At 40.2% G+C, this 10,801-nt stretch overlaps 1 protein-coding gene across 1 annotated transcript in view; it reads right to left on the minus strand.

The window, feature by feature from the left end:
* Positions 1-7,156, minus strand: part of LOC111395572 (UDP-N-acetylglucosamine 1-carboxyvinyltransferase-like) — a 14,610-nt gene extending 7,454 nt beyond the window's left edge. Inside the window, exon 1 of the mRNA XM_023021611.1 lies at positions 6,263-7,156. The gene's annotated coding sequence lies outside the window, so the exon portion shown is untranslated. The remainder of the gene's footprint in view (positions 1-6,262) is intronic.
* Positions 7,157-10,801: the final 3,645 nt, after the last annotated feature.

Raw genomic sequence — 10,801 nt, forward strand, 5'->3', positions numbered from 1 at the left:
TGCAAGGGGACTCTATTAAACAAGTCACTGTTATTTTAAAGAAAGCTGATTAAAATTGAGAAGGGAACCCTCAAGTTCCTCTTTCTCCACCTCAATGCCGTTTGAAAGAGCATCGTTACATCATCCATCCTAAAACCTGAGAAAATATGCTTCACTTGGCTCAAATGCAATTTTAGAAGTTAGAATTTAAAAATGCACCACAAGCTCCAACTTAACAACTATTAAAAGAAAAGATTAACCTATCACTATCTGCAAAAGATTGGGTTAATTACATGAATGGTTACCGGTCTTTGTCATATATTACTACTTAATAATTGAACTTAAAAATGTATCTCAATGGTCACTTTACTTTGTTAGCCGAGCCCTAGTTATGGAAGAGCGTGAAGGCATAATCGACGAGCCACTAGAGGACCAGGTTTATGAGCCTAAGTTAAAAGAGTTTGATGATTTGAAGGATAGTGCAGATACCTTCTTAGATTGTATTCAGGCTAGTCCCCTTATCCCACATACGCCTAAAGTCGGTGTCGTCCATTGCACTCTTACCCAGCCTAGGGATGCCGATGATTGGCGCCGTCATGCCATCTTCTACACTTACATCAAGATTAATAACAAGAGCTATAAAGTTATCGTGGATAGTGCTAGCTGCATTAATGCGGTTTCGATGGCTACTGTATCCCGTCTAGGGTTGAAGCCAGCTCCTCACCCTCAGCCAAACAAAGCCTTTTGGGTTGATACCTCTTCTATAGCTGTCAAGGAGCGTTGTTTAGTCCCTATCCAGTTTCTCGAGTATAAGGACCATATATAGTGTGACGTCATTTCAATGGATGTCGGGCACATCATCTTGGGACGACCTTGGTTATTTGACCTAGATGTAACCATCTATGGTCGATCCAATTCCTACTCCTTCGTGCTTAATAGAAAGAAGATTCACCTTAACCCACTGCCCTCAAAGCCTGTTGACTCATTGGAAACGAAGAAGAGTGTGGAACGAAAGGGATTGCATATCTTTAATCCTACAGAGTTTGAGCGTACACTTGTTGGTGACTCAATTGTGTTTGCTTTGGTAGTCATGGAGGTTTCATCTAACTCCACAATAGAGAGCCTTGTTAAAGTCCAGTCAATCCTTCAAGAGTTTCGAGATGTCTTTCTGGAGGACCAACCTGATCATCTACCTCCTCTAAGGGACATTCAACATGCCATAGATTTCGTCCCAGGAGCATCCCTTTCAAATTTGCCTTATTATAGGATAAATCCCACCGAGCACGCTGAACTCCAAAGGCAAGTGAATTACCTCCTCCACAAAGGATTCATTCGTGAGAGTTTAAACCCGTGTGCTGTCCCTGCCCTATTGACGCCAAAAAAAGATGGTTCTCGGAGAATGTGTGTGGATAGTGGCGCTATCAATAGGATCACGGTAAGTATCGTTTTTCCATTCCCAGACTTGATGATATGCTAGATATGATGATTGGTGCGACAATCTTTTCAAAGATTGATCTGAAAAGTGGATACTATCATATTAGAATTCGCTCAGGTGATGAGTGGAAGACCGCTTTTAAAACGAAAGATGGTCTTTATGAATGGCTAGTCATGCCTTTTAGGCTAAGCAACGCGCGAGTACCTTTATACAGGTAATGACACAGACTCTTCGACCTTTCATGGGTAAGTCTCTTGTTGTCTACTTCGATGATATTCTCATCTATAGTAAGACTAAGAAGCAACACCATGATCATCTTACACATGTTTGCTCTACCCTACGTGCAACTAATCTGTATGCTAACGTCAAGAAGTGCTCTTTTTTCACCGTTACAGTCGTTTTCTTGGGGTTCATTGTCTCTTCGACAGGGGTATCTGCTGACCCTGCCAAGGTTCAGGCGATTCTTGACTGACCTGTACCTAAGACTATTTATGACGTAAGGAGCTTTCACGAGTTAGCTAAATTTTATTGCCGCTTTATCAAGGGGGTTAGCACTATTATGGTGCCTATTACGGAGTGCATGAAGAAAGGAGAGTTTCTTTGGACACAAGAAGCGGCTAACGCCTTTAAATTGGTCAAGAAGCGAATGGCGAAGGCCCCGGTCATGCGTCTTCCAAACTTTTCCAAAGCCTTTGAGGTTGAATGTGATGCCTCCAGGATAGGTATAGGCGGAGTCTTGAGTCAAGATCTTCATCCTGTTGCCTACTTTAGTGAGAAGTTAAATGAAGCCAAACAACGGTATTCAACTTATGATAAGGAACTGTATGCGGTGGTCCAAGCTTTGCGCTATTGGCGCCACTATTTGTTGCCCTAGGAGTTTGTCCTTTATTCGGACCACGAGGCCCTCCGTTACCTCAACTCCCAGAAAAGATTAAGCTCTATGCATGATCATTGGATTGAATATTTGCAGGTCTACTCATTTGTTTTAAAACACAAGAAGGGGGTGGAGAACCAAGCAGCCGATACATTAAGTCGTCGTGTCTCCCTTTTGTCGATCATGAGTGTCAAGGTCATCGGTTTTGAAAGGCTTAAGGAGGGTTACGAGTCATGCCCCCGATTTTAAAGATATCTCGCTAACAAAGGGGACAATCGGGCACCACAAATGGCTTTCGACTTGAGGAGGGTTATCTCTTTAGAGCCAATAAATTGTGCATCTCTCGAATTTCAGTGCGAGATTTCATAGTGTGGGAAATTCATGCAGGAGGTTTAGCCGATCACTTTAGGCGTGATAAGACCATAGAGGACGTTGAACGCCAATTCTATTAGCCTAGTTTAAAGAAAGATGTTGCTAAGATTGTTAGTACATGTAACACTTGTCAATTGGCCAAACAGAAGAGGTAAAACACAGACCTTTACACTCCTCTTCTCGTCCCCAATTATCCTTAGCAAGATGTTAATATGAATTTTATGTTAGGACTTCTACGCACCCAAAGAAACATGATTCTATTTTTGTTTCTCAAAAATTGCTCATTTTATCCCCTATAGCAAGACATCAGATGCGTCCAAGGTTGTCATGTTGTTCTTTAATGAGATTGTCAAATTATATGGGCTTCCCAAGACTATTGTATCGATGGGGATGTTCGTTTCACTAGCCATTTTTAGAGAACTTTGTGGTAAAGGATGGGTACCAAATTGAAGTTTTCTACGATCTACCACCCTCAAACTGACGATCAAACTAAAGTAGTTAATCGTAGTCTTGGTAATTTGTTACGATGTCCGAACCGAGAAAATCTTCGTAATTGGGACTTCATCCTTCCTATAGCCCAGATTGCGTATAACAGTTCCATAAATCGTTCATTAGGTATGAGTCCATTTGAAGCTGTTCATACGTATAAGCCTAGGAAACCGTTAGATCTCATTCCTATGTCCCCCACAGGCTAGAGTGTCAGTGTCAATCGAAACATTTGGACAACATCTTTGTAATTTGCATATTGAGATCAATAAATAACTTGAAGCCAGTAATGCAAAATATAAACTCCAAGCTGATTTGCATAAACGACGTGTTGAGTTTAACATTGGGGATTACGTCATGGTCCGCATTAGGCCAGAGCGGCGTCTACATGGACCCACCTCCAAATTGCAAGCTCGTAGTGTTGGTCCTTTTATAATTTTAAAGCAGATTGGTCCAAATGCATATGCTGTTGACATTCCACCACACCTTGGTTACTACTCTACTTTCAATGTTGAGGACCTAGTAGCTTATAAATGTCATTTCATTCCCTCAGATGATCCTCTGTTACCTCCTTTTGTGGACCTTGAACCTGATTCTTTAGCCACTTCTACCTCACTACCACCTCTTACAGCACACAACGATAAAATCTATGTTATTTTAAATGAAGAAATTGTGTTAACTAATGATGAAGAGGTTCAGCGCTTCCTTGTTCGTTAGGTTGCTCGACCAGATTCTGACTGTACATGGATCTCCAGAAAGACACTATATAAATTGAATCTAGATTTATTGGAGCTTTATCAAAGTCAGTAGGATCTTCCTTGGCCCAGATTGCTTCCTGTCCACTCAGGAGGGGCTGGTGAGGACGCCAGATTCAGACCTCCACTGACATATTTCTATAGACGTCGGAAGACGCTTGCCCAGCCACTTAGCTTATAGTTGGGAGATTGACGGAAGCCTATAGTGATATATCCACTCGACAGGGTCGAGTTTTGTCCCACCCCCGAGAGAATTGATGAGGACATCGGATATTTATTTATTTTATTTTCTAGTTAAACTTTATTTATTTTCTTGAACTATTATTTAGTGAATTGGACTTGTATGGGCTCGGGCCCAATCTCGTTAACATTTGTTTTACTATTTAAACCTATTTTGCATTGTAATTTCTCAGTTGATGATTGAATAATATTTTGGTGGCTTATGGCGAATTCCTCTCTTACTATTTTCTTTTTCCTCTTCTGTTGAATCTTCTTCTTCCCCATTTTTCTCTTTGATTCCCTCTCTCTGTAGATCTGTTCTATTTCTCCATTAATTATCACGTTGATGCTGCATCAAATTTGGTATCAGAGCCAAACATTGGGTAATTTCTTTCTCCACAATCCAAAATTTCGTCCCATCTTTTTTTTTCCCTAAAATTTCTTCATGTTGAATAGCATAAACGAAAATAATTTGTGGTAACAACATCATTTTTTTCCTTCAATTTTCTTTCTTAGTTGAAAAAAAAATTAAAAAGAGAGAGAAAGAGTTACTGTTCACACCCGGGGGAAAAAAATTTCGTTTACGACTGCTGCTTGATGAACCACATTGCTATTCCATAAATTTCAACCCTAAAACCCTAGCCACAATTGGCCCACATACAAAACCAGTCCAACTCTTGCTAACCCAAGCCCCATAAGAATACATATACCCACCTTTATTAAAACATCGTCGGCCCAATCCATAATAACCAGTCCAAACTATTCAGCCCAATTCCACTCACAAATCCAATCCACCCCAATCCACTCTAACCCATCTTCCTGAACCCAACCAATAACTCCTAAACCCATATACTCAAGACCCAATCCACCCCCACTCTAACCCGTCTTCCAAAACCCAATATCCCAGAAATCGTTCAACCTTCCTTTGTCGGAATCACCGGCGCATCCCATCTTTGCCGCAACCAGCCACCATCTTGGTTTCTTCTCTACACACACATCATATGTTCAACTCTCCTTTGCGGTCTCGACAACCAGTGCCGCGAAAAATAAATAAAGTTTAACTAGAAAATAAAATAAATAAATATCCGATGTCCTCATCAATGGGTAACATAGATTTTTCCATTTGAGTGATGGATTAATAATACGGTGCATGGTTCAATAACCATTGAGATATATTATTGAATTCAATTATGAAGTGATAACTTTTAGCAAAATTCAGTGACTATTGAGATACATTAAGCTCGATTATTAAGTAATAACAATTTCTTTTTTCCTCAAATCAGCCTCTATGAAAGAAGAAACTAACGAAAATAAAGGGAAAAAAGTTAAAAAATCCAATCGACCTCATTTACATTGGTAATAATTCGAACATTTTTGTATTTTTTCAAAATTTTTCTGTCATTTTCTTTCAGTGTTCCTAGTGTTTCTTTTTTAATCGTTTTATACGAAATTCGAGATAAGGTGAACTGATGCCAGTTGATCTAAAAATCAAATGTACTATTCATCTTAATGGAGACTATATCGAACAATAATAGAACTTTTTCCCCTTTATTTTCTTTAGTTTCTTCTTTGACACATGTCGGTTTGAGCAAAAAATAAATTGTTTCTATTTAATAGCCGAACTTAAAAATGTATCATGATGGTAAATTACGCCAAGTGTTACTGCTTCATAACTAAACTAAAAATGTATCTCAATGGTCACTGAACTATACACCGTGCTACCCATTCATCACAAAAATCGACACCTTTGTTGAACTTAAAGATTTTTCTATTTGAGTGATGAATGGGTAATACAGTGCATAGTTCATTTAGTTCATTTATGAGTGAGATATATTTTTAGTTCAGTTACGAAATAGTAACACTTGATGAAATTTAGTGACTAAGTAGTAATATATGGTAAAGTTCATTAACCATTCATGTAATTAACCCGCAAAGGATTCCTTAACAGATACAAGCATCAAAGCAGTATCCTAAAATAATTTCTGCTCAGCCAAATCTTATTATTCACTAGTTAATAGCCCACAATTTCTTCATTGATACACAGTAATTTATTGCAGGGAGAAAACAGTATTTATTAAGAAAACCAATCAAACAAAGGAAGAAAATAGAATACGCCACATTATTCGGTGAGCATTGACAAACCTCACTTCAACTACAGCACCAAGAGCTTGAAGCCCACGGATATAAATATCAATTGGCCGAGCCCAAATATCACATCCACCGGGCAAACCAACCACAGCCTCACCAAACCGGCCAAGCAGAGGACCAATAACGAAGAACCCACCTCGAATCTTGGCAATGCCACTCAATTCAGGTTCTACAGACCCGACAAGGTCAGTGTTTCACCATCTCATTATTAGAAATCAGAATTTCAGCACCTAAAGAGTACAAAATGGAAGCCATCATTCTTGTATCAGATAAATTCGAAACATTTGTTAGCTTCGAAGTGCCTGAACAGCAGAGTGCCGCTTCTAGGATTGCTAATGCCGAGTTCTTGGAGCCACTTAAGCTGACATGGCCCGACAGCCTGGAACCACCGTTTATTATGAGTTTTGCGTCCCATTTTGCGTGCAAGTCTGAGGAAAGCATCCTGGGATTTTCGTAGTTATGGATTTTGGGATGTGGGAGACTTAAAGCTGGAGAGCTAAGAGTGGAATTCGGGTTCGAGTTGAAGGTTGAAGCCATTTTCGGGTTCAAATTTCCCCAGTTGCCAACAACCGTCACCCTTCAGAAATCCATTTTCAAGAATCCACCGTCGTGATTATTTGATTTAAAAATAGAGACTTGCGGAGTAGTAGGAATGGGTGTGAAGTCATAGGGATAAGGGATGGTCGAGAATGGATGAATGGTGGCAAGTGGAACTGGGGGCGTGTGGGTGGGTGGTTCAGCCATTCGAGGAAGATGAATGATGGCATGTGTTCTTTTTATTAAGTTGTAAAATTTAATTATTATTGATCATTCTATGAATCGACATCAACGATGAGGTCGTTGTGGAGGTTGGAACAGGGGCAAGAAGCCACCGAATCAAAATTTCATTAAGAGCGGTGTAAAAATTTGTGTCATTATAAATTTCGTTTTAGAAATTTGAATCCTTGTAAAAAAAATTTCCTAATTCCTCCAAGGAAGATGAATGGTGGCATTTGTTCTTTTTATTAAGTTGTAAAATCTAATTATTATCAATCGTTCCATGAATTGGCATCCGCAATGAGGTCGTCATGGATGTTGGAACACAAGCAAGAAGCCACCGTATCAAAATTTCATTAAGGGCGGTTTAAAAATTTCTGCCATTATAAATTTTGTTTTAGAAATTTGAATCATTGTAATTTTTTTTCTAATTCCTCCTATAAATCACCCTTCATTGCACTTTAGGGAAGAAAGTAAAATTATGCAAAAATAGTGAAGGTTGTTGCCCTCGCACTTTGCATCTCAGCCCTTGCAACCATTGCCCACTCCCACTCAAAGAAGTTTTCGACGTCGAGAGTGATTTTTTATTGTGATTTGTATCGTATTCAATTCGAAATAACTTGTACTATAGTCGCATGTTATAACATAATCCCAAGGGGATCCTGAGTCAAGGTGGATGAGGCTCGCGCCTTAAGCCCAAAATAAAAGGGGGCCTGATTTTTTGCCCCTTTTTTTTATTAAAAGAAGAAAATGAAAATTCTATTTTTCATTCCTTTCCTCCGACTCTGGTCGACGCTGCGAGGCTCGTGACTCCTATGACTCCAACTCCAACCCCAACCGAAGCGGATGCCAGGCGACGGCCTCATTTCCTTAGGGGGCTTCTTCTTCCCTTCCCTTCACTCTCTTACAAATTACAACTTAGAGAACAAATCACAAAACAAGCCGGCCCTTTTTCCAACCCCAACCACATGATATTTCCCAGGTGTGCTTTCAAGAGAAACACAACTGGGAAGTTAGGGGAAAATTCAGTTTAATAGAAGCCTACAAGAAAAATATCTTTTGGAATTTTGTAAAACCTATATTTTAACTTCGGTTAATCAAATCACCATCCCAAGATTTTCGAGACCATTTTAACTAATTTTTGCTTTTACTCAAATGGTTTTATCTTTTTGCTTCTCTTTCAAATCTTTTCTGAGGGCTTCATAAGTTTTAAGTTTTTTGGTTAGGTTTATGTTAACTTCTGCAGAGAATAAGAAAGTGGGTTGGCCTTAAAGATTGGACGTTGGAAGGATTAAAAGCCGAGTTTTGGTAGTTGTTGATATTAATATAGGGTTTTACTGGTTTTGAGGCATTTGTTAGAAATCCAATCTTTAGTTTTTGAAGGGTCATCGTGTTTGTGTGTGTGTGTGTGTGTGTGTACGGTGACATAAATTGACAGTTGAAATGTTGAGTGCAAATTTGTTTCACGGTAGAAAGAATTCATGGCCACCATAGGAATGTATCAATCGAAACACTGCATTTGGTGAGCATTGTTCTTGATTTGTTTGAATATTATATTGGCAAAAATTTTAAGTTTTTTCATAATATTTTGATTCTACAAAGTGTAATGAGACTTGAGTTCTGTTAATGCTGTTTCCAGAATTATCTTCTCTATGGTTTGGTTTCCACTTTTTGATTTTTGAAAATAGTTAAATATGATTTTTGATATCTAATTTCGTAGTGATGCTACCAAAAAATGTCACCTGAAAGATCTCGAGCTTGATGGTGCAACTTCAATTTGATGAACACAACCGGTCTGTGATTACCTGCAACAAAAGGCAACGAGATGTGTGCTCGTCGCCCCTCCGATGCTTAAGTCAGATAGAAAATTTAGTGCGTGAGGCTATAAACTGAAGATAATGAAAAACATACCTTAGTGTTGAGCTTTGGCCAAGTATTTATAGGTGTTGGTGGGGGAGCTGTAGAAGGATTCTATTATTGAAAGAGTCCTTTCCCCTTTAGGATTAGGTGTTGGAGTTTGATTAGAAGTATTCTGTTAGAGTTCTAATCAGGGGAGGAGTAGACTTAAGTGGGGTCTATTTTCTTTTGGAGATTAAGTCGGTGGACAGGGTCGGATTAGAGACCCCGACCTTAAGGAAACCCCGACCTCAAACCGGCATAACACATTAAGATCAACTCGGGGGTATTAGGTCGAGGTCGAGCATGGCACTCGAATTCGTATAGTTCGGGGTTACCAATCCGGAATCATCATAGGCCCCCGTGCATCTGAGTTGTAGATCATGAAGGGTATACGATCTTGGATTGAGATGCAAAAAGGATGTCGTGGCTTGATATCAACCTCGACACCTGTCAATTACCTGTTGGAGATATACAATGTCACGTGTCTGTCATGTGGCTGGTTGTCAGAGCTCGAACTTGGATCTTTGCCACGTGTTCCGTTTTAAGGGTTTTAGATTAAGTGACTGTTGGTATGCCCATGACCCCTATAAATACCCCACTATTCATTTTCGCTTTTTCACTTTTTCCTCTCCACTCTCTGTAAAAGAAGCTCGAGTTCGGGGATAGTGGGTTGTGAGCGATCTCCATTAAGGTAAGAGTTCGAGCCTTTAAATTATTAATTATTTGAGTAGAGTAATGTCGAGTAGTAGCAGTAGTGGTAGTGGTAGTGGTAGTGGTAGTGGTAGTAGTAGCAGTAGGGGGTCGAGTAATAGTGACAGTAGTAGGCTTTCTAAGAGTTCGGGGGATAATGAGAACCCTACTGCCCCTAGTATAGCTGTCGAGGCTCCGGGTGATCATAGTCGAGATCTTGTCACCCTGGCCTTTCCTGTTAGCTCGCACTCTCCAGGAGAGGCATTGACTTATCCAAAGAACCCGACGATTTATAAAGAACATGTAATTATCAAGATAGCTAGAGAGTTCGGGGTGATGCCCATTTGTGATATTAGGGTTCCTGAAAATACCAAAGATATCGTAGGAGCTCGAGAGAGGGAGATGACGTTTTTTAGGGATGCCCTTAAGGCTGGGATGCGGTGGCCTTTTCACCCCTTTTTTATCCACTTTCTAACTTCGTTTTATATGTGTCCGGGCCAGTTAGCTCCTAACGGTTGGAGGCTTTTGGTCTATTTCTTTATATTATGTAGATGCCTCGATATCGAGCCTAGGGTCGACCTTCTGAGGATGGTGTATGATATGAAGTATTCGCCAGGGTTCAACTGTTTTGGGTATTTGTCAACAAAGGGGAGGTTTAGAACGCCTAATATCCCGAGCTCTCTTCGGGGTTGGAAAGAGAGATTTTTCTTTTTAAAGCCCCAGGATCTCGACCATCCCTTTAGCCCAAGGTGGGAGATCCCTAGTAAGGATCGGTTTAATGAGGGTCGGGCTTATTTTGAGGTTCTAGAGAGGGACAGATTAAGGTTAGTTAACCACGACCCCTTGGTAGAGAAGATTGATTATTTGCTCGAGGATGACACCCTCGACCTTGCAAATGTAAAAGGCCTCGAGGGTATGTTTTTTACTTTTTAAGCTCTATCATTGTATTCTTGACGTCGAGATCGTGCTAATGTTTTATGATTTGTTTCTTGTAGATCTTGAGATGTCTTTTGATCCGTCCAAATTGTTGGCCAATGTCCACCATAAGGCCAAGGGGCCGATGTCCAAAGCCCCGGCCTCAAAAAAGGGAAAGAAGAGGGCTAGACATGCCGATGTTAGGGTCCCGAGGTTCCTCTTGAGAGCTCGGTGCCTCCTAGAGGTCAACCCTCGACGTCAAAGAGCCCGACC

Source organism: Olea europaea, chromosome 6 (genome assembly GCF_002742605.1).
Source record: "Olea europaea var. sylvestris chromosome 6, O_europaea_v1, whole genome shotgun sequence".
NCBI lineage: Eukaryota > Viridiplantae > Streptophyta > Magnoliopsida > Lamiales > Oleaceae > Olea > Olea europaea.